General features: G+C 44.2%; 1 long non-coding RNA gene across 2 annotated transcripts in view; it reads left to right on the top strand.

Moving 5' to 3' along the window:
- LOC118006165 overlaps positions 1–24,273 on the top strand; it is a 31,987-nt gene extending 7,714 nt beyond the window's left edge. For both annotated transcript variants that reach the window (XR_004677980.1, XR_004677979.1), the window contains 2 exons: positions 15,034–15,170; positions 24,105–24,273. This is a non-coding gene — a long non-coding RNA (uncharacterized LOC118006165). The remainder of the gene's footprint in view (positions 1–15,033; positions 15,171–24,104) is intronic.

Here is a 24,273-nt window from a genome sequence, read left to right as displayed (position 1 = left end):
TCACACCCTAGCCCAGTGTGGGTCTGCGAGGGGGCCTGGCTGGGGCAGGGAGGGTCCACGCCATGTAGTCATTCAGGGACCCAGCCTCCCTCCGTCCATTCCCCTGGGGCTGGCTGTCCTCTGCAGAGTGCCGGCCCGAGAGGGGTCAGAGAGGATGGGAGATCCTGCGGGAGGTTGGGGGCCAGGCCTGCGGTGGCCACACGGGGCTCCTGCCCACGTCCCAGCTGTCAGAACTTGGGCCTGTGGTCCCAGCGCATATGAGGGAGTCTCCAAAGTGTAGTTGAGCTGAGCCCAGAGCAGAAAGGAAACGGGTCTGGCCAACAGACAATACTGACTCTGCCACAGAATGTTTCAGAGGTAGAATCATCATCGGGCCCGTAATTGATCCCATATGGAGGAGGGGAGAGCTTCCGGGTTCCCACCAAGGAGCTTGGGGTGGATGCTTTAGTGCGGCCCACAGAGGCCACTGCCTCAGCAAGTGACACAGTGGGTCTATTCTAAAGGCACCTCGGGACACTTCACACGCTGCACGTGTCTCACTGTGGGACCTGCGTTCCATTTATAGGACCAGTGCTTCCTTGTGTATGTATATGTATATACGTACGTATATATAAATGGATATGAAACTGGGGTATAAGAAGACAACCGGAATGTGAAACAGGAATGTTCCCATTTCTGTGTATCATTCCTACCTCCTGCAGGCCCCTCCACTTCCTGATTCGCCTTGCTCCCTGGCTATAACCTTTACAACAAGAAGCACTTCCTGTGTCTGTTATACTCCAGATCCTTGCCTCCTCCATCCCGGACACCTGCAGCTGAGTCGCCCCTCGGCTGCCGTGCCCCCCTCTGGCTGAGGTCAGGGCCAGTCTTGTCCGAAACTTACTGCCATGGCCAGAAGCGGTGGCTCTGTAAGGGGCAGCCATTCTGGGTACATGAGTCCTACAGTCTAGCCTATGGAATTTGCTGAAATTTCCCTGTTTTAGGACTTGAAGCAGGGCGTACAGCCCACTCCCAAACTCAGATCTGTTTCTTTGGTTAGGAACAGGGACTGTGGAGCCAGTTTTCTTTGCAACGGCTTTGCCATTTCCTGACTGTGCGGTCTCCGGCAAGCTGATTAACCTCAGTGGCCTCAATTTGCTCACCTGCAGAATGGGGACGAGAGCTGTAACTTAGGCTTCAGACTGTGTGAAGATTAAAAGGATCAGCACACGTGAAATGCTTGCCAGAGCGACCTGTATGTTGGACCTGCCCGATGTGTGCTCATGATGTCATCCCTCTGAGGTTCTTAGAGAAGCCGGAATTTCCTTTGCAATTTTGTCTCTTGGGGCTCCGTTCTCTAATGAGGGGACGATGCGGCCTAGGGACACTGCTCCCTGCTGTCTGCTCGTAGGCAGGCTCCAACTTCCCTGTTGATGGAAGGCAACCGCTCACTGCCCCCCACTCTAATGACCTCATTAATTTTTCGGTTTCTCTGACCGTTCTCCATTCCCAGCCGAACTTTGGGGTGAGTGTGTTGTGTGAACTTGGGGGTGGGTTGGCTGGAGGCATCTCTCTTTGCAATCGTTGCTAAAGCATCACTGGTGTCAGGAGCTTCTGTACCTGACATTAAGCAACCAGAGATAGGATCCGCCTCAGGACACATGGGTATGTGACTCAACTGTCACAGGCCAGGGGGAGAGGTAGAGACCTGCAGGGCTCCGAGGCGAGCTATCGAAATAGGATGTACGTTCTCTAACAGATCAGTCTGTGTTTATGTGAAGAGGTACCTAGGCTGGGGGGCCAGTCGACGCACTGGTTCCATGGGAAGAGACAGAGTGAGACCAGGCTGGTGGGGGTAGAGGGGACCCAGAGGCAGATTCATCATAGAGTCTGAAAGTAGCATAATCAAGGTCAGTGGGGAGTGAGGCAAAGGGAAGGGCAAAGGGCAGGTCCCAGTTTGGTGGCAGGAGCCATTGACCAAGTCCTCTCCCCAGAGGAGCACCTTGGGGGAAGCAGGAAGCATTCCCTTTTGGAAAGGTCAGGTCTGAGAGGATGTCCAGGAAGCCGTGGGACACACAAGTCCTGCATCTAGTAGAGAAGCTGGTCTGGAAAGGCGTGCCTGGGCACGAACTTGGCACTGCTGAGGAATCAGCGGTGCGCCGGGACAGGAGCAGAGGAGGGGAGCGGGGCCAGCCGGAGAGAGCAGCGCAAAGACGCCTGTCACTTGTCTTCCTGAGTTAGCTGCATGGCATTTTAAACCTCTTCGAATTTCCTAGTGGAGTTAAGATGTGTGTTGTTATTTTACAAGGCCCTATTCAAAAAAATATCTGGGTAATTACTACACTCAGGAAACTGGCTCAAATCCACCAAGACCTAAAAATAGCGAGTTTCGGGACCGGTGGATTCTTTTCTCATGACAGCGAGGCCTCCAGGGCCCAGCCAGGCGGGGGGGCGGGGGGGGGCGCGGGCCCCCTTTACAAGCACAGTGGGAGGGTGGACCCGGAGACCTGTTGGCAGAGAGCTTTCCAGCGAATTCCGTGCCGCCAGAAAAACAGATGGAGGTGATGCCTGGGCTGTCTCCAGCCCACCAATGGGCTGTGTGTTGAGAAAAAGTGCTCATCGGAATGCCTCCTTCCTTCTGAATGTGAGGCACAGCAGGACGGTGGCCAGAGCGCCCCCCCGCCCCCCGCCAAGCCTCCGCAAAGGGGGCGGGGCACAGCAGGCCGAAGGTGGCGGTGCGGTGCGAAGGCCGGGGTGGGCGGGGGCGGAGGCAGGGAATGGCCGCAGTCCGCAAAACCCCGGGCGGCGCCCTGAGGATGTGCCTGTGATCAGGGGCATCCATTTCTTTTCTTTTTTTTTTTTTTTTTTTAAAGATTTTATTTATTTATTTGAGACAGAGAGAATGAGAGAGACAGAGAGCACATGAGACGGGGGAGGGTCGGAGGGAGAAGCAGGCTCCCCGCAGAGCAGGGAGCCCGATGCGGGACTCGATCCCGGGACTCCAGGATCATGACCTGAGCCCAAGGCAGTCGCTTAACCAGCTGAGCCACCCAGGCGCCCCAAGGGCATCCATTTCTTTTCTTTTTTTTTTTTTTTAAGATTTTATTTATTTATTTGAGACAGAGAATGAGAGACAGAGAGCATGAGAGGGAGGAGGGTCAGAGGGAGAAGCAGACCCCCCGCCGAGCAGGGAGCCCGATGTGGGACTCGATCCCAGGACTCCAGGATCATGACCTGAGCCCAAGGCAGTCGCTCAACCAGCTGAGCCACCCAGGCGCCCCAAGGGCATCCATTTCTGAGGCTGCGAATCCGTCAAAGATGCTACAATCCTCCTCCGAAAACTGATCACTGGTTGTGAAAAGGGCGTGCGGTTCCCCAGCAGCGAAGAAATGGCAAGTACCGAGGTCGAAGAACACGGTCCGGCCGGAGACGCTCTCCTCTGCCCTTGTCCACTCACCGATGTCCTTGAATTGCGGGAGTGTTTTCAGTCCAGCCCCACCTCCCGGGAACCGGAGCCCTTGGCCCGCCGGCGGGAGGCGCTCTGCGCCCGTGGGTGACTCACTCAGAGCCGCCCGCACCCTCCGCGCTGGCCTGTGACTCACCGAGGGACAGGGGGCGTCCTGGACCCCCGCTCCGCGCCGGCCCGCGGCGATTGCGCGTCGGTCTTTGAAAAGAACCAGGAAAATCCCGCATTGTGCACTTGCCAGTGCCCCGGACCGAGGGCAGGACGGAGAAGTCTGGGGACAGAACCGCACTGGAACCTGTAAACATTTCAGGAGTCTCCCCTCCACGCCCCGGGGTGCCTGCCGACCTCCGAGCCGGCCACTGTCCGGGAGACCCCAAGTAAGGGGATGAGACACAGGTTTTGACACTGGTCTGGAAGTAGAAGCACTTCCTAAGGCTGAGGCGCGTTGCTGAGTTCCTCAAGTGATATTTAGGAACTCAACACAATTGCTGACCCCTTGGATTATCTGGGTGCTTCGACTTGCAAAGAAAATGCCACTTATGGTAAAAGGAAATATGCAATTTATTTTGTCTTCCTCTCTGGCTCCATCAAATAGTATTTCTAAAATTCGCTTCCACTCTTTTTGTAATGGAAGGTGTGCTTTATTAATTGGAACACTGCATTTTATCATAGAGTTGGAGTCGGCTAAGCTTTTTCCCCAGAGAAGCTGGCTCTTCTTAGGACAATGCACTCAGCCGATTTTAGAGACAGAGAACATAGTTCATGTTCTCCACAAGACACAGCTGTTGGAGAGGGATGGGAGGAACTTTCGTCGTGTTCTTTTACCACTGATTTCTAAGAGTGAGTTAGTGAAATTTGAAGTGTCATAGGAAATAATCGCTGTGATTATGTTGGAGGTTAATAAAGGCTTGATTGGTGATGGACAGATGAATCCATTTCATGTCTAAACAATGAAATGACAAACCAGTTTGGTGACCATTGAGCAAGTCAAGAGTGTTTGCAAATTATTTTGGGAGAGATAGAAAGTGGTGTTCCCAAAGTATCTTATTTGCAGAATGCCCAAAGCAAACAAAACATGCCAGCCAGGCAAAGGCGTTTCCAGAATCCGAGATTTGAAGCTAGCTGTGAACTATTATTGCCAACACCGGTGCATTCTTTACGGTCTACTGGTTAGTTTTTAAAAGGTAGAAAAGTTAAAATTCAAATTGGGACAGCCTAGGACCCAGTCTCCTGATGTCTAAAACGTGACACATAATTTCATGGGAGAAAAAATATTTATGGTAAATTTAAGCTCAGCACTGGAAAATATTTTCTACTTCTGTGAGGTTTGGTTTGGTTTGTTTGTTTTTTTTTATGCGAGAATTATTTGAGAGAAAAACATATATACTATTTTCAACTAGTGGGTCATGAAACATAAAATGACAGTTTGATGGGTTAGTATAATATTTTAAGAATGATGATTGAGGGCATAGGGCTGGCTCAGTCTACGGAGCATGCGACTTTTGATATCAGGGTCATGAGTTCGAGCCCCATGTTGGGTGTAGAAATTCCTTAAAAATAAATAAATAAATATAGAATAAAATATAGCCCAAACTTTAAGAATAATGATCAACCAAAGCAAAGAGAAGAGCTATTTATAGGATGCTTTTTTTGAGAGTCATGCTTAGCATTTCCTCCCCCAGTCAAATACATATATTTCCACCATCTGCCTTTATATCCTACATTTAAAACTTTAGTGCATTTTGAATTGATTTTCCTATAAAATGTGAGATAGGAAATCTACTTTTTTCAGACAATCATTCAGTCCAATTACTATTTCTCTGATTATTGAGATTATGACATACTAAATTCTTACAAACACTTGTGTGTTTCTAAAGGTTTTTTATGCTCTGATCATTAATGGTCTATCCATTCCGTGACCAGAAAAATACCATTTTAATTATTAGATTGTAAATTGATCTGTTTAACATCTGGTAAGGGGGGCTGGTTTCCCTCCTCCAAAAGCAAATGTTATTTTACAAGAAACAAATTATCGTTGTATTCCAGTAAATGTGTTGTTCTAGGTAAATCTTAGAATAATTTTTCAAGGTTAAAAAATAGAATTCTATAGATTCAAATGTATTAACTATTACATTTTTAGATTCTATGAATTAGTTCTACTAAATTATATTAAATATATATAAAAATTAATACGTCTTCCTACCCAGAAGGATATTTGTCAACTTCACTTATTCAGAAATTTGTGTCTCTGAATAAAATGTTATTAGTGACTTTACAGAGACTCCGCATATTCTCTTTAAGTTTATTACTGGAATTTTTTTTTTACTAAAAATATAGAGATGATTTTTTAAACTTTCCTTGTTATTGCTACTATATCAGAAAGATACTGATTTCTGGGGGCACCTGGGTGGCTCAGTTGGTTAAGCAACTGCCTTCGGCTCAGGTCGTGATCCTGGAGTCCCGGGATCGAGTCCCACGTCGGGCTCCCTGCTTAGCGGGAAGTCTTCTTCTCCCTCTGACCTCTCCCCTCTCATGCTCTCTCTCATTCTCTCTCTCTCTCAAATAAAATAAATAAAATCTTTAAAAAAAAAAAAAAGAAAGAAAGAAAGATACTGATTTCTGTATGTTGGATTGTTAACCGGCCACTCCATCTGAGTTTGTTATTAATTAAAGCAGTTTTAAGAAGTTGATTCCCTTGGGCTCTTCAGGTAAACAATCAAATTGTCTGTAAAGACAGATAATGCTGCTTACTACTTTGCAATATGAAGCTTCATGTTTTTCTCATCTTATCTCATTGTCTAAAATTTCAAATCAATGATGAACCATACCAGTGACTGAAGGTTTTTTGTATTCTTGATTTTAAGGGGAGTGCCCATATTTTTAAAATGCTAAATATACTTTAATTGATGGTTTCAAATAGGTTATTAGATTACAAGAAAATTGCATTATATTCCTAGTTCTAGAAGTTTTTTAAAATTCAGAAATGAATATTATCAAATATTTTATGTATTTATATTAAATATATATTATATTTTATATTTATCAAGAATGCTATAGCCTTTTCCCCTTGACCTAGTTATTCATTCAAGAATTATAAAATGACTTCGTTTATGTTAAATTATTTTTACATTCCAGCAATAAGATATACACTTAGACTGGGGGGATTATTACTGGGATAGACTACTAGACAATATGCATTAATATTTTATTAAAGTTTTTGCATCTGTGAGTCTTATGTAGTTTAAATATTGGCATTTGTTCCCTAAAGATTTCATGATAATGATTTGTAAAATTATCTGAACACAGCAACATTACCGAAGACAGATTTTTTATAACTTCTAAAATTTCAAGAGCTCTTTCCTGGTTTCCTATTTATCAAGTCCTCTTGAGTTATTTGCATCTTTCTAGCAAAACATCAGTGTTTTCAAGTTGATATAGCATGAAGCCATGTTTCTAGCAATTTCTTTTTTGTATTTCTGAATAGTTTTGCCTTTTGTTTTTAAATATTGTTGTTTGGTAATTGAAGATTCATTAAAGTTATGTAACCTTTCTGAACTGTACAATCTAACAGTATAAAATGGCCACCTGTCTCTAGTCAATCCTCTTTGTCTTGTACGGAAGTCAGCATTCTATCAGAAAAACAGAGCCGCTGTTAGTACTATGAGAATAGGAGAATAAGGGACTTATCCTAGGAATTAGGGCTTACAGGTGTGGGAGGAGCTCATCGAATGAAGGTCTAGAAAGGGAAGGGGAGGATCAGAGAAGCTATTCACCAGCTCACTGAAGCCCCAGAGCTAGTGGACATAAGGTAGCTTGCAGGTCTAGCCTCCATAGTGGGACCACAAAGGGCAGTGCCCGTGGCAAAATCTAGGAAAACTTCTGCCTCAAGGGAGATATACTGCCTCTGAGTAACTGCCACCTGTCTTATAGGTGCCTGGTGGTGGCCTGGGGACATGGTTGGTTAGCAGGGCCAGCAGTCAGGAGGATGAGTTGGGCCCAGAGCAGGGGAACGTAAAGACAGCTAGGGTCTACCAGTTGTCTTTGCACTTGCCTGTCACTATAGCTGACCATGACAGCCTTCTATGATTAGTGACTTCTGCTGCTAAGGCTGAGCATTCCCACCTTCCAAGTTTTGTGCATTTCTCCTTTCAACTCTAAACAGAACCATACAGAAAAGGGGGTTCTGGGATATGTAGTTTTATTAGTCTTCACCCAGTTTATATAATACAAACCAACATACACTGAGTTATAGTTTATCTGGCATTAATTTATAATTGCTATTTTCATTTTGATATATTTTCTGAATATGCTCTGAAGCATACTTTGATACTTGTTTAAATAGATTTTTTTCCTGATTTTAAAATAAAAAGTTCTCTAGGTAACCACTATAAGAATATTGCAAGAATGTATAACCGATATTAATGTGGGGAAAATAAAATGATGCAAATATTGATTAATTCATAAGAAGTCATGAAAAGAGAAAAAAGGAACATAAAGCAGAGGGATGGAATAAAAGGCAAACAGTGAAATGGTAGATACAAACACAACTCTATCAGTAATTACATTAAGTGTAAACAGCCTAGATATTCCATGAAAAAAGATGAAGACTGTGACTCATAGCTTTTAAAACCCAACTATACACCATTTACAAAAAACAGACTTTAAACATCAAGACACAGGATGGTTGAATGTAAAAGGATGGAAAATGATATGCTAGGTAACCAAACCAAAAGAAGTTGATATACCTACACTGATGGGAGACAAAGTCAACGTTAAGGCAAAAGTGTTACCAGATATAAACATCTGAACATGATAAAGGGGTCAATTCACTAAGAAGATATCACAAATCTTAATCTATGCATCTGATAACAGAGCTTTAAAATATATGTAAAGCAAAATTGACAAGACGTAGAGGATAGATGAATTCACGATTATAATGGTAGATTTTAACACATTTCAAATGTGTTACAAAATGATTAAAAGCAGGGCGCCTGGGTGGCTCAGTCGTTAAGTGTCTGCCTTCGGCTCAGGTCATGATCCCAGGGTCCTGGGATCGAGTCCCACATCGGGCTCCCTGCTTGGTGGGAAGCCTGCCTCTCCCTCTCCCACTCTCCCTGCTTGTGTTCCTGCTCTCGCTGTCTCTCTCTCTGTCAAATAAATAAATAAAATCTTTAAAAAAAAATGATTAAAAGCAAAAAAAGTTGAATAATACAATTAGCAAATGACTTAATTGACATATATAGAGTACTGCCCTCTAAGCCCACAGTATGGACATTGTTTTGAATCATACATGAAGCATTTACCAAAACTGATCATGGCTGGGCAATAAAGCCAGTCTCCAAAAACTTTTCAAAGTTAAAATAATAAAGAGAATATTCTTCCCACAGTGGAAGTAAAGTCGGGGGGGGGGGAATCTAGAAAATCCCCCAACTGTTTGAAAATTAAACTGTACAAATCTAAATAATCCATGGGTAAAAGAAGAAATCAGAAAATACATTAGAGAATATCTGAAAGTAAGGGATAATGAAGATATGACCTATTAAAACCTGTGCTGGAAAGCTAAAGCTGAGTGTGAGAGAAAAATTCAAAGCCTGAAATTATTTACAAAGAAGACATGCTGAAAGTCAGCCTCTCAAGAAACTGGGAAAAGAATAACAAATCTAAAATGTAGAAGAAAGAATGAATAAAAACAAGGGCAGAGATCCACGAAATAGAAAACAAATTTACAATAGAGAAAAAGCAAAAGGCTCTTTCTTTGAAGACCTCAATAAAATTGATCAAGAAAAAGGAAAAAGACTATCCCAAAATTAATAATACAGTATATGTTAACTAACTTGAATTTAAATAAAACCAAAAAATGTTAACTAAAAAAAGGAAAAAGAAAGAAAAAAGAAAGACTATATGTATAACCAATATTATAAATGGAAAAAGGGAAATGACTACATGTCACATAGCCATCCATTTTACACACTCTTTCAAAGAATGAAAAAGAAGAGATGACTTCCCACTCAGATTTGAGGCCAGCATTAACATTATTACCAAAACCCATCAAGGACGTCACAGAAAGGAAAATGGTAGGCCAGTCTTTCTTTCGAATGCAGATGCAAAAATCCTAGATAAAACATAAGTGAAATTTAACAACATATGAAAATAATAATACATCAGGTCAAATTTGGGTTTATTACAATGTAAGATTGATTTAACACTTAAAATTCTATCTAATTTGCCACATTAACATCAAGAGTATAAAAACCATATCATCTAGATAGATGCAGAAAAGTAAAACATTTTATGAAATTTAATGCATTTTAAAAAACACCAAAACACTTGAAAACCTGGAATAGAATGTCCCATCTTTGATCTAATACAAAACATAAACAAATCTTTAAGTAAACCTCTTAATGATGGAATATTGAAGCTTTCCCCATAGATCAGGAATGAGTCGATGATATCACACAATTCACCATTATATTGTATGTGTGTGACAAGCCAAAGGGAAAAAAGGCAGAAGAATTACAAAGAAAGATATAAAACTCATTATTTGCCGAGGACATGATTGTGTACCTGGATAAACCAATGAGATCTAAATAAAGTATTCACATTAGTAAATTTAGAGAGGTTACTGAATATAAAACCAAAACACCAAAAAATCCATTGTATTTCTAAATGCCAGCAATAAACAAGGAGAGCAAGAAATTTCAAAAATGCATCATTTACAATAGTGTAAAAATCAAATACCTAGAAATAGATACATCAAAATATGTGCAAGACCTTTACATGAAAGCTACAAAGCATCTTTGGGAGAAAAAAGCGCTCTGTGAGTGGAGGGCTTTTCATCTCCATAGATTGCCAGCATTGTAAGGATGCCAATTTTCTCAGATTGATCTGTGGGTTGAACCCAATCCTAAGCAAAATTCCAGCATCCTGAAGCTTGGCAAGCTGATTCCAAAAGTGGAAATGCAAAATGCTAAAATAGCCAAGAGAATCTTGAATTAGAACAAAGTTGGCTTCCTTCTGCTCTAAGACACTTCCTTCAACGTCTAACCTAAGCACATCAGCTTTTTGTAGGCACGACTCATAAAGAGCACATGCTTGTATTTTGTTTTAAGGAACTTTCTGAAAGTTTTCTTTCTCACTCTGGGGTATTACATCATTTATATTTTTTTATTCTGGTTGCTACATTTCTGCTTACTTCTCTTATCTTGTTCTTTGGATTTATCTTCCACTTCTTTGTTGTTTCTTAATTTTAGTTTTTTAAATTTAATTTACTTTAACTTAATTTTTTGGCTGGTATGGAGGAGGTGCTTTATAATATTCTCTGGTCTTTGAAAGTTACATATCCTATTTTTTAGTTCTAGCAATGATTACACTGATTATTTTTAATACAAGCTTATGTGCTAGGCTTTTCTAATTCTCAGGATGAAGGTTTGAATGTCACTTTTTTTTTTAAAGATTTTATTTATTTATTTGAGAAAAATAGAGCACAATCAGGGGAGGGGCAGAGAGAGAAGAAACAAACACCCCACTAAGCATGGAGCCCCAACAGCTCGGCTCTATCCCAGGACCCTGAGATCATGACCTGAGCCAAAGTCAGATGCTTAACCGACTGAACCACCCAGGCGCCCCTACATGTTACTTTTTGATTTATCATCTATTGTCGCATCTCACCCAAGCCTCCAAGTACACACACTCACATACACACACCCCACAGTGATTGCAGTACTATCTTCTATCCGCTTTTCCACATTTTAAATATAATCTGGCATCTTATATCCACTCATTTAATTTCACTGTTTTTTACATTCTAAATCCTCTTTTCTTATGAATACATGCATTATTTACATTCTAAGAGTCCTGTGCTCACTATCAGCCATGTGGTAACTTTTCTTTTCAGGCCCAGCTTTTGCCTTACATCTTAGCTGGGAGGAACACATCTTCACCTAATGCACTCCAGGGTTTTGAGCTAGGAAAACTTGAGTCCTTACTATCCTTTGACGAAGTGTATTATGGGTTGTTTTGGCCACTTCCATTGACTAAAAGTTCAAGTGGGATAAAGTAAAAATGACATGAAATAATAGGAAGAAAATGTCTGAAAGCATTAACATTTTTTAAAAGAGAAACATTTTGAAAGAAAAACAATTGGAGGAAACTTGTCCTCCCAGATATCAAACAATAATGTAAGAGTATAGTGTTCACACATATATAGTATATTGAATAGTATAATATATTCCAACAATATAGTATCTTGTGTCTAATAAATTAATAAGCAAAATAGCGAACACCAAAACAGACCCAGGTAGATGTAGAGTCTAGTGAATGAAAAGATGTGGTATTTCAAATGCCTGAGGAAAAGACGAAGCATTGGCTTTTCCTAGGGAAAAAAAAGATAAAAATGTGGCTTTGAAGCAGAGAGTTCTCAGATTTCAGAAACATCAACGCAGGCGGCTGTGTGTTTGGTCCCTGAGAAGCAGGTGCGTTTGAGTCACAGTTGACACTTATCTGAGCCTGTGGTGGTGTGGGCGCATGTGCAAGACTGTGCGTGTGTCTGTGGTGGCGGGAATATGTGTGTGAGGGAACGTGGGGTGTGTGTGCGGTGTGTGAGTATGTGTGTGTGAGCGAATGTGTGTGAGTGTGTGGTGTGTGAGTGAATGTGTGTGTGAGTGAATGTGTGTGAGCAAATGTGTGTGAGCGAATATGTGTGGGTGTGTGAGCGAATGTGTGTGAGTGTGTGAGTGGATGTGTGTGGTGTGTGAGCAAATGTGTGTGTGTGAATGTGTGTGAGCGAATATGTGTGTGTGAGTGTGTGTGTGTGTGGTGCGTGAGCGAATATGTGTGTGAGCGAGTGTGAGTATGTGAATGTGTGTGAGCGAATATGTGTGGGTGTGAGCGAATGTGTGTGTGTGAATGTGTGTGAGCGAATATGTGTTTGTGAGTGAATGTGTGTAAGCGAATGTGTGAGTGAGTGTGTGTGAGTGAGTGAATGTGTGAGTGTGTGAATGTGTGTGAGCGAATGTGTGTGAATGTGTGTGGTGTGTGAGCGAATGTGTGTGTGAGCGAGTGTTTGTGAGTGAGTGAATGTGTGTGAGTGTGTGGTGTGAGTGTGTGAATGTGTGTGAGCGAGTGTGTGTGAATGTGTGTGAGCGAGTGTAAGTGTGTGAATGTGTGTGAGCGAGTGTGAGTGTGTGAGTGAATGTATTTGAATGAATGTGTGGGGTGTGTGTGTGGTGTGTAAGTGTGTGTGTGTGTGTATTGGGGGATGCAGTTGTCTGTGGAGCGTAGGAAACCGCCTTTTGAGAAGCATTTTATTTTTAGAAAGTGGGAACAGAAGTGGCGAAGGGAAATCAGATGCCGCAGGGGCCGATCTGCAAAGGCCTTTACATGCAGCGCCCCTCGTCACCTCTAACTCCATGATGGGAACGTCCCCATTTCACAGGTCAGAAAGTGAGGTTCAGGGTTTAAATATCCTTCCCAAGATTCCAGTCTTGGGCGGTCTGAGCCCAAAGCCTACTCCTTGCCCCCTGTGGCGTGGCCTCCACGTGGGCTGTGTGTTTCCCGCGCCGGGGGCCCCGGCCACCCTGCCCCAGGCGCGGCCCTTGCTCGCTGTGCGCTGTTCAGCTGTGCTGAGTGTGTGGATGAATGCCACAGAGGATGGCACTTAAAAGGGAAGGTCACACTTTCATCCGTTCCCTGCACTTTAGTCGTTAGTCTGTGTGGTCTGGTCTCAAGTGTAGGCACATGTAATAGCAATTCTCTTGAATTTGGTTTTTCTGACCCCGTCCTACTGAATGCTTTGTAGAGTCTGTCATGCAGTTTTATCGGGTGGCCTTTCCCGGTCACAGACCCAGCCTCATTGCCCATGTGTCAGAGCACCTCGCTGGACACTTGAGACAGTTCTGCTTTCAGAATGGCTGTGTGGGAACAGCACGGGACAACTTCCAGCTTATAATTTGAGACTCCCAGGGGGAAAAAAAATGTCTAGTATCCTAGAAGAAATCTGGCCATCTGTTGGTATACAGTGTTGGTTGACCTTGGCCCTTCTCCTTATACACACCAGGGCTTGAGCAGGGCAGCTGGGGACAAGACAGCCCAGGAAGGAGGTTTGCATGTGGTCCTGGCCCTTTATACAAACATCTTAATGTCCATCGGGATTCTAACACATACTTCCTGTCAGGAACCCCTGAGCCCTCATAGCCGCCTTCCCCCCTCCATCAGGACACAGGCGTGATATACCCCCTGGGCTGCCCGCTCAGCGAGAACTGCCAGAAAGACAGAGTGAGGCCTTTGCAAATCGGAAATTTAATTTGGTGGAAATAGTTGGGCCAAGTAGTTGAATGCACTTGTCAGGCTGATCTGGCCTTGGGGGTGATGGAGGAAGGGGCATAGAAGCTGACCCTGAGGACAGAAAGGAATTCCTATCCAAACTAGACCAAGAAAACATTCCAGGTCTCCAGCTCTGACAACTAGCTACCAGGAAGGTAAAGACAACTTGCAGGTTAAAATTATACCAGAGTGTCTCTACATTTCTATCAAGCCCAAGCCCTTCCTGGGTCCTGCAGGTCTAGCCTGGGTCCCTCTCCAGCCCATCCAGCCCCTCTGACTCCACTCTACCCAACTGCAGCCACTTTGGCCTCCTGGCCATGCTTGGAGTGCCTGGCCAGGTCCTGCATCTGGAAGCTCCCCCTCCCCCACCATGGCTGACTCCCCACCTGTCCCGCCTTCACAATATCACCTCCTTGGAGAGATGGTGGTGGATATCCCCCCATTTCCCCACCATCTAAAGAAGTGCTGTGGGATGAATGGTGTCCCTCTAGATTCCTACATTGAACCCTAATCCCAGAACCTCAGAATGTGACTATATTTGGAAGTAGGGCCTTGAAAGAGGGGATTCAGCTAAAATGAGGCCATTGGAGTGGCCCTAGTCCAACAGGACTGGTGTCCTTATAAGAGATTAGGACACACATGGCATGTCGCCACAGAGAAAAGACCATGGGTGGCCACAGTGCAAAGGGGCTCTGTGCAGACCACGGACAGAGGCCTCAGGAGAAACTGAACCTGCCCACATCTTGATCTTGGACTTCAAGTCTCCAGAACTGGGAGATATAAACAAGGAGGAGAACAAAAGCCGGAGAAATGTAACCAAAATGGAACCATCTTACGTGTGGCCCACTGATGCACATCTGAGACATACAGATGTGGCATTGCTAAAGGGTCTCATGACTAATGTTTTACTAGGTAATGAAGGGTAACCTATCTTGACAAGAGCTAACCGTCTCAGGCCCTACAAGCCTCACTTTCAACAGACACAAATTCCTTAGAGACTTCGCTATCCCTGACGCCCACTAACTACAAAGTACAGAATCAGCCACTCCTCTCAATCCCATTGCAGCTCTTCCTACCCACGCTCCAGCCCCTGTGCCTAAATAAAGGCACTTTTTGCACCGAAAATGTCTCCAGAATTCTTTCTTGACCATTCGCTCACTACCCCACATCATATTTTGGCTTCCAATGTTGGGCCTATCTTCTCATCTGGACCCCGAGCCACGGTTTAAACTTGGTCAGTGACTCCCTCTCCTTTACTCTCATTCCAGGGGCTCTTCAAGGAGTGCGGTCTTAGTGGAACACGTTCACGTGGATTGCTCAGGCTGCAGTCCTCTAGCCCGGGCTACTCTACAAGGAGGAACAAGAGCCTACCGTTTGGCTGGAAATTAGTGCCCTGGCCAGAATGGTAATGAGACCCAGAAACTTGATGCCCTCTCTTTATTTCCATCCTTATTACAAAGTTGTCCATCTAAGGGCAAGAGACAGTCACCTAAGTCACCAGGACGGCTGCCAATCTTAAGACTCCCGGATGAGGTTTCCTCCTCATTGGTCTAATGTGATCCCCTTCACATCCCTGGTCTAGCCTCTTCTGGCCATGGGACCTCCGCATGGAGCCAGCCAAAACCAATATCCGATTGAATTAAAACCCAAGCAGGAACCTGCTTCCAAGGGAAGCTGGCTGTGAAAGACCACATGTGTTGGAATATCGCTTAGATCATGATGGATTTCTATCTTTACTGCTTTCCGTCAATGTCCTCTACTAGCTGCTTACAGCATTGGGTAATTTCCCCTTGTAAAACCTTTCTAGTGTTTTCCTGGGTTAAAAACAGTGCGTTCTTCTCAGCACAGCACCTCATTTAGGTCCATTCACTGGCCCCCGTTTGTAGTGTAGGACATAATGGAGAAGTGGAGGGATCCTGGCACAGAAAGGCTGTGTTCATAGCAATTTCGTTGGAGGATGTCTCCAGTTGCTTTGACACTGGGAACCTCTGACGTATCCTGCATGGGACTCCCCCCAGAAGCCGGGAGGGGGGATTTCCTTGGTAATGGACCTTCTCTACTTTTCTAGGAACATGGGTTCTTCTTCAGTCCCCAAGGATTCTCTCTTGGGATGCTTTTTAACCCACCAGAATCAATTCAGATGGCAAGATTTAAGAAAGAAAAGCCTGATCTTCTGTAACACTGCATCACCTTGGTACCCCCTAGGAGATGAGGAAAAATGGCCCATTAATGGGACATTAAACTTGAATATGATCTATCAGTTAGATCTCTTCTGTAGGAAACAGGGCAAGTGGATAGAGGTATCTTCATGGCCCTAAATCAGGATCCCAACCTAAGGGCCTCTTGCAGAATGTGTTTGGCCACTAACCAGGCTAATAAACCCCCTCCTGATATATTGGATGATGATTATCTAAATAGGGCCATTCCTCCTAATAAACCTAGGCTAACAGAGGAATCGCAAGCCTCTCCGCATAAAGAGGATATTGCTGCTGTCACTAGCCCTCCTCCTTACAAGCCTCAAGACCCCTCTGCTCCCAGCCCAGCTGGACATACCAGGAGCGGAACTCCCTGTCTCCTGGGAGCTCCCCCTAAATATCCCCTTAGGGAGGTTGCTAATGGAGAAATAGGCACTATCAGAGTCCATGTCCCGTTCTCCATAAAACAACTCTTAGGTCAATATTCTGAGAACCTTTCTCAATTTATTGAGAGTTTTCAACAAGTAGCCATTGTGTTTGATTTGACCTGACAAGATAATATATACACACACATATATATGTGTATATATATATATACACACACACACATATATATGTATATATGGATGATATTATATATATCATGCTATCTTTGTTGCACCCTGGAGGAATGGAACCATATCTGGACAGGGGCTCCAGAGTTTGCTGTCCAACTGGCCACGAGAGATAGAGAACGTTATCTGGTAGGGGGCACTGCTGTCCCAATGACTGAGCCACACTGAAACTATCAGGAAAATGGAGCAAGAGAGAGACGGGATCCTATGATCACTTGCCTGATAGAAGGAATGAAAAAAGGATCTTTCAAACCTGTAAATTTGAACAAAATTCAGAAAGTCCCTCAAATTGCTGATGACAACCCGGCTCTGTTTCAGGGTGGCTTAATAGAAGCTATTTGTAAATACACAAACCTGGACCTAAGACACAGGAGGGAATAACTATTTTAAACATGCACTTTATAAATCAGTCGGCATCTGACATCTGCTGAAATTTAGTTTTTCTGGTCCTTCCGTCTTGTTCCACTCCATTCCTTGGATGAGACTTAATATATAAACTAGGGAGTAGGTTTGCTCTTACTAAAGAAGAGTATAGGTTGTCCTCTTTAGCACCTGGAGAACCAGACCCTTACCCTGATATCCCTTTTAATATCTGGAAGGTAGTAAACCCACAGGTCTGGGATTGCGATGTCCCAGGATTGACTCTTAAAGCCCAACCAGTTAAAGTGACCTTAAAACACCCAATCACAAAACCTCGTAAGAGACATTATCCCTTAAAACCAGAGGCAAAATAAAAGCTGGGTTACAACCACTTATAGACAAGTCTCTCAAACATGGTATTTTAGGGCCTTGTCAATTTCCTTATAACACTTCAATTTTACCAGTAAAGAGGCCAAATGGGAAATATCAAAAGGCATAAGATTTAAGAGCTATAAATGAGGCAGTGGTCCCTATTCATCCCAAGGTACCAAATCCATATAGTTTTCTCACCCAGGTTCCTGGGGATGACAAGTGGTTTAGAGTACGTGATTTATTTTTTTTATTTAAATCCAATTAGCCAACATACATCATTAGCTTTTGATGTAGTGTTCAGTGATTCATTAGTTGAGTATAACACTACTTGATTTAAAAGACGCCTTCCTTTGCATCCCTCTGAGTGAGGAAACACAGCCACTGTTTGCTTTTAAATGGGCCTCACCTTCAAGCCCACAGGCTGCCAAATAACTTGGACAGTCTTGCCATAGGGTTTTAGAGACCATCCTCACTTATTTGGGGCTGACCTTAGTAAAGACCTCCATGAGGGATTCTTGCCTCAAGGGACTATAATTCAATATGTGGATGATATTTTAATGCGTAGTCCCACAGAGGAAATGTCTGATAGCAATTCTGTAACCTCACTTAATTTCTCGGCAGACAGAGGTTATCACATCTCCCCTAAAAAGGCACAAATATCTAAACAGAAAGTATAATATTTGGGGTACGAACTAACATCCGGTCATGGAACTCTATCTACTGTTAGAAAAAAGATTTTATTCGATCTTGAGCCCCCAACTGCAAAAAACTCCACACTTTCCTAGGCATGGCAGGCTTTTGCCGCCTGTGGATTCTTGGACTTGGGCTCTTAGCCAAGCGATTGTATGATTCAATTAAAGGCAAGAGCCTTTACTCTGGACTAAAGCCCAGCAGACACCTTCAAAGCATTAGAAGCTAAGCCTTTATCAGCCCCAGCTTTGGCTCAACCTAACTTAGAAAAAACTCTTTTGCTTTACGTATGGCAAAAAAACAGGGTCAAGTTTTGGGAGTTCTGACCCAAAAATGAGGAAATGAAATGAGACTGCTGGGCTATTTTTCAAAGTCACTTGACAATGTAGCACAAGGGTGGCCGGCTTGTCTTCGAGTGGTGGCTGGGATTGCCCTCCTGGGAAAGTCTCCTGTGATGACATAACATCAGGTCCACGTGTTTTAGAAACTAAAGGCCACCGATGGATGATGGGGGTGCCGACTTACTAAGTACCAGGCCAGGCTTTTAGACATACCTGAAGAGGTCCTTGAGACCTGCCAGACTTCAAACCCAGCTGCCCTTATGCCCGGACGTGACCATCGTACTCCTATAGAACATAATTGTTCAGAAGTTATTGATCTTGCTTATTCTAGCAGATCAGACTCAGAAGATTCTCCTATTGGTAATGCAGATGGTGAAGGGTGCGCTATGGCCCATCTAACGCAGACTATCGAGGTCAGAGCCCTCCCAGCAAATACATCTGCCCAGAAAGCGGAGCTAATAGTGCTCCTTTGTGCTTTACAATTGGCAACAGGTCTCAGGATAAATATCTATACTGACTCTAAATATGCTTTCCTAGTCCTACACGCACGGGGCAATTTGGAAAGAGAGAGGGTTATTAACAAGTCATAACTCTCCCATTAAATATGGACCTGAAATAACAGCCCTTTTAGAGGTTGCACACAAGCCTAAGATGGAGGCTGTAATTCACCGCAGGGGACGTCAGAAGGACACGTCTAGGGACACTAATGAGAATGACCTGGCGGAGCGTGCTGCCAAGCAAGCTGCGCAGAGCCTGCAGGTCCTGTACGTGTTGACACCAGTAACAAACAGAGCCCCGGTCTACTCAGACCAAGACATCCAGGTAGCCCCAGAATGGGGGTTTTCCAAAAATGCACAAGACTGGTTTATAAATGATAGAGGAAAAGTCTTTATACCCAAAGGCAACCAATGAAACTAACGCAGGGTATACATCAGGCTACTCATTTGGGTAAAAAGGCCCTGGAACAGATGATTATGAACACTTTTGATGGGATTAACTTAACCATTACCAATCTTGTGCTGTTTGCACCCAAGTAAATGCAGAGGGCACAATTATCGCCCCCTTTAAAACCAGTCCAAAGTGGGGGGACATATCCTGGGGAGGACTGGCAACTCCATAAGATGGATTTTACAAATGTCATCTTATAAAGGATATAAATACTTACTGGTCTATGTAGACACCTTTCCTGGATGGATAAAAGCCTTCCCTTGTGAAACAGAAAAGGTCACTGAAGTGACAAAAAGTTTATTAAGGGAAATTACCCCTAGAACTGGATTCCCTCGGTCCACACAAAGTGACATTGGACCATCTTTTATTGTACAAATAACTGAGCAAATAGCTCTGGACTTAAAAATTAACTACTATTTGCATTCGGCCTGGCATCCACAATGTTCCAGGAAGGTGGAAAAGGCCAACCACACCTTAAAACGACATCTTGCCAAAAGTAAGCATTGCCACTCAAGAAAACTGGGTTACTCATTTAGCAGTAGGACTTCTCAGAATGAGAATTGCCCCAGAGCAACGAATAGGGGTAAGCCCCTTTGAATTACTATCTGGATGCTTGTTCTCACTGTAGACCTGTCAAGAGATGGAGACTATAATGCTTTGTTGAATTATTCACTTGAGGCTGGGTTAATCCATAAATCTCTACACCAATATGCAGACCATATCCTCCCTAAACCTGATCTGACATTTACTAATAACCCACCTCATATAGACCCAGGAGATGTGGTTTATGTAAAGGATTGCAAGTCTAATACAGCCGGGGATTGACTCCAAAACGGAAGGGCCCTTACAGGTCATATCATGTATCACCGCCACAATTAGAAGGCCATTCCTCGTGGATTCATATATTAAGAATTCAAACTGTATCTTCCTCACAGGACCCCAGGGTGCCAGCTTACATGCTTTCTTACTTCCGTGATCATGTAGAAAACCTTAGGCTTCCTTCAAATGACAGCGAACATTGTACCTCTCTTTCTCATTCTCTTTTTTCCAATTTATACTGATAATTCCTTCTTAACATGGGCACAGCATTATGCTGAACTTCAAAATCAAACAGCGTGCTGGATACATGGGATTCTGCCTGTATTCGGCACATCTGGTCTGCCTTGGTGGATCTCCCTATCATGGGGCATTCCTCATGTATTTATGTCTCAGATATGACCTGGGACCCAAGTACTACTATATTACATGATAGCTCTATCGCAGAGCAAATATGGCCTCTGGCCTATGATCAGTGCCACCTGGAATCATCCAGGCCATAATCAGATCCCAAACCAGTAAAGTTCTAACTGAATCTACTCGTCCACAAATAAATACACACCAGAGAATGCCTAAACGATAAACCCCACCTTATCGGTATACACAGGATGGAATATATCAGATCTGGGACGGATATGTATGGCTCACCCCCACAATAGGATGGCTGAGTCAGAAAACAATTCTATGCTGGGAACAGAGAAACCATACTTATGATACATGGGCAACGTCACAGGGCAGTTAAGATGCCTGTCATCAGCAACAGGTTCACAAATCATTGTTCTTCAGGCCACCGAGTAGTCTGCTACTGATTAGACAGGGAGGCCCAGAACTAGGCAGCCGGCTCCTAATGGGACCCAGTGGCTACTCGGCTCTAACCTACGGCCATGGCTTCCCCCAGGCTGGCTAGGTCAGCTAGCCACTGTACTCTGGGTTTTGCCTGGATGCACCAACGCGCTATGAAAACATTACTAACGTGGCCAACCTTCCAAATTCAAAACAACCGTGGACATGTCCCATGTTTCATTGGTATGACCACCTAAGGTCCACCTTTGTTCCCTCTTTAGGACTGGAGGATGTCACTTGGCACATGGAAGCCCTTAATAAGTACACGGTCAAAACCCTAAATGACTCCCCAAATAGCATTGCCCTGTTAGATACTGAAGTGACACAGACGCATAAAGCCGTCCTACAAAATAGAATGGCATTCGATGTTTTGACAGTGGCAAAGGGGGTACCTGGGCCATTATCAAAATGGAACGTTGTGTATATATTCCGGATTGTCACAAAAATGTAACAGGGTTGCTAAAAGATATGAATACTCAAATTGGCGTTTCAAAGGATCCCTCCCACTCCTTTCATAATTACACTCCTGGACTGGAGGGGGATTCTGGTCATCAAAGGACTCTTATTGGGACTTCTTTTGCATGATAATTGTAATCATGTTTTGCTGTTTTTTCGGACATCCCTCCACCTGGTGCCTAGACTCCTTCATTGCCATAACTTCAAGTGGATGGATGATCCTTTCTACTCAAGGAGATTCATATATGCTGTCTACCTTGGATTCAGCTGCCTCTTTCTTTCAAAATTCCTACATATAAATTCCCAACTGACCAACACTGACCCATAAGAAAGGATGTCTCTACCCTCCTCATTCAGCAAGAAGAGGTTAGAGAAGATGAAACCTTGCACCCTCAGCAACTCTAAAGGTTTAAGGGTCAAAATTGTTCAGGGGGAAATGAGAACAAAGGCAAGAGAAACGTAACCAAAAAAAGAAAAAGAAAAAATGTTACATGTGGGTCACTGATGCACATCTAAGACATACAGATGTGGCATTGCTAAAGGGTCTCATGGCTAAAGTTTTACTACGAAGGGTAACCTACCTTGACAAGAGTTAGCCCTCTCAGGTCCTACAAGCCTCACTTTCAACAGACACAAATTCCTTAGAGACTTCGCTATCCCTGACGCCTACTAACTACAAAGTACAGAATCAGCCACTCCTCTCAATCCCATTGCAGCTCTTCCTACCCACGCTCCAGCCCCCAGGCTAGAATAAAGGCAGTTTTTTGCACCAAAACTGTCTCAAGCAGTCTTTCTTGACCGTTTGCTCACCAGCCCCGCATCCATAAGTGCCCGTGAGTCCCGCCTGGGGCACACTGTTCCTGGGGCCAAGCTCACAGGCAGTCACCCTTGCTCTTCCTGCCCCTGAGCCCCTGACTTTCATTAACGTATAAATCAGACTTCTAAGCACACATTTGGTTCTGTGCTCACTTTCCCCTCCAAAAACTCCACTGAATAGGGGCCACTGCTGCGAAGAAGTCCCTCAATAAATCCCTGTTGCGTATTAACGAGTCATTAATTCTCCAGCAAGCAGAAAGGCTCAAACCGTAAAGGGACACTCAGATGTCCCCATGGGTTTGTTAGTTCTCTGGTTCCTGAACTGTCCAGATTGATTTTTCAAAGGCACTCAGATCATTTAGGTGCCCCCAAACCGGCGTTACGCCTATAATGGATCGTCAACCTTTTTGGAAACGTTCAAGGCCATTGTTGCTTGTTTGGTTTTCGGTCACTTTCCCCCACTTTGCTCTGGTTTAAGCTGCCTTATACACTGCATATAAATGAGCTTAAGCTGTTTTGAAGAGATTTGTATGAAATTCCCGGGGATAACTTCTGATAAGCCCAATTCAGACATACAGGAATGGGAGAAGAGTACGCAGTGGGAATACGGAATTTGTGACACTCGGCTTGGACCATTTATATAATTCATATCATAGAGAAAGTTGTAAGTCTCTCTCAAGACATTGCCCTTTCATTTTGATCCTAACAAACGGGCTCAGGTTGTTTGGGTTTCAATCTTTACAAAATTGCTACAGGATTTTCAAGACCGCTCAGGGTCACCTCTTCCAAGAATCCTTCCCTGACTTTCTCAAGATGTAGAAACGTCCCTCCTACCTCCCCCCAACCTCGAGGTCCCATGACAGCCCCACGGTGAACCTATCCCCTCCACAGTCAGCCTGGCAGCCTCCCCCTTCTGACTGGGTTGTGGCTTCCTGGTCCTGCAGGACCAGCGGGCCCTCGATCACTATGGAGGTTGGAACAATTCCCCTGTGAAAGGCAGGGCAACACTGGCAGGGGTTTTGAGGGCAAGAGCCTGCCATCCTGGCTCCCCTGGGATCTGACCCCAAGCACATGGCAGTAGGTGGGAGCCCAGGAAAGCCTGTATGCTTGACGGCAGCCTGGGGGCTCTGGGGTGAACACAGCAGAGCAGGCCTGCGCCTTCTACACTTTCCTCTGCGTGAGGAACTGTGCCTGCCTCCCCAGGCAGCCTCCAACAGCCCGAGGCCTTAACCTGCCCCAGAGTGTTATCAGCTCTTCTAGTGGATCCCTCTTGAGTAAAACTTAGTAATTTTTTTTTTTCTTTTGCATGCATGGTGATATTTTCAAGGGTGGAATTTCCTGAAAAGAGTTGACCACTTGCCTGTAAAGGGTACAGGGATGGTTGGCTTTATGGATTAACCTGGCTAAGCCATGGTGCCCAGAGGTTTGGGCAAACACTAATGCTGGTGTTCCTGTGAAAATATTTTGTATATATCACGAACGTTTATCGTCAATTGACTTTAAGTCAAAGAGAGGACGCTTGATAATGTGGGTGGGCCTCATCTAATCAGATGAAGGCTTTCAGAGCAAACACTAATGTTTCCTAGAGAACAAGGAATTCTGCCTCAAGGTGGCAGGATCAACTCCTGCCTAAGTCTCCAGACTTCTAGCTGATTGTGTCAAGGGGTCTGGCCTACAGATTGTAGACTTGCCAGCCTCACAACCATGTGTGCTAATTACTTAAAATATATCTTTTTATATCTATCGTTGATCCATCCATCCATCTATGCATCCTATTGGTCCTATTTCTCTGGAAAACTCTGACCGACAAGGTACATATTTAAAACGTGATGCTGGTATCAAAACAAGCTGTACCTGTATAAGGACAGGTGTTGTTGTGTTAATGCAGGCAAGTTGACCCGAGCTCCTGTTCACTGAAGAAGGCGGAATGAATGCAGGACGCAGACCTTGAGCCGGGCCAAGAGCAAGCCTTGCCTGGGGGCCCCATCTTGGGGGCTTGAACACGGTCTCATTTAATCAGAGCAACACCTCTGCAAGGGAACAATTGTTCCCACCTT

The sequence above is a fragment of the Mirounga leonina genome, unplaced genomic scaffold (genome assembly GCF_011800145.1).
Source record: "Mirounga leonina isolate KUSES-001 unplaced genomic scaffold, KU_Mleo_1.0 Mir_95, whole genome shotgun sequence".
In the NCBI taxonomy this organism is placed as follows: Eukaryota; Metazoa; Chordata; class Mammalia; order Carnivora; family Phocidae; genus Mirounga; species Mirounga leonina.
This window is presented reverse-complemented; position numbering and strand designations above follow the sequence as displayed.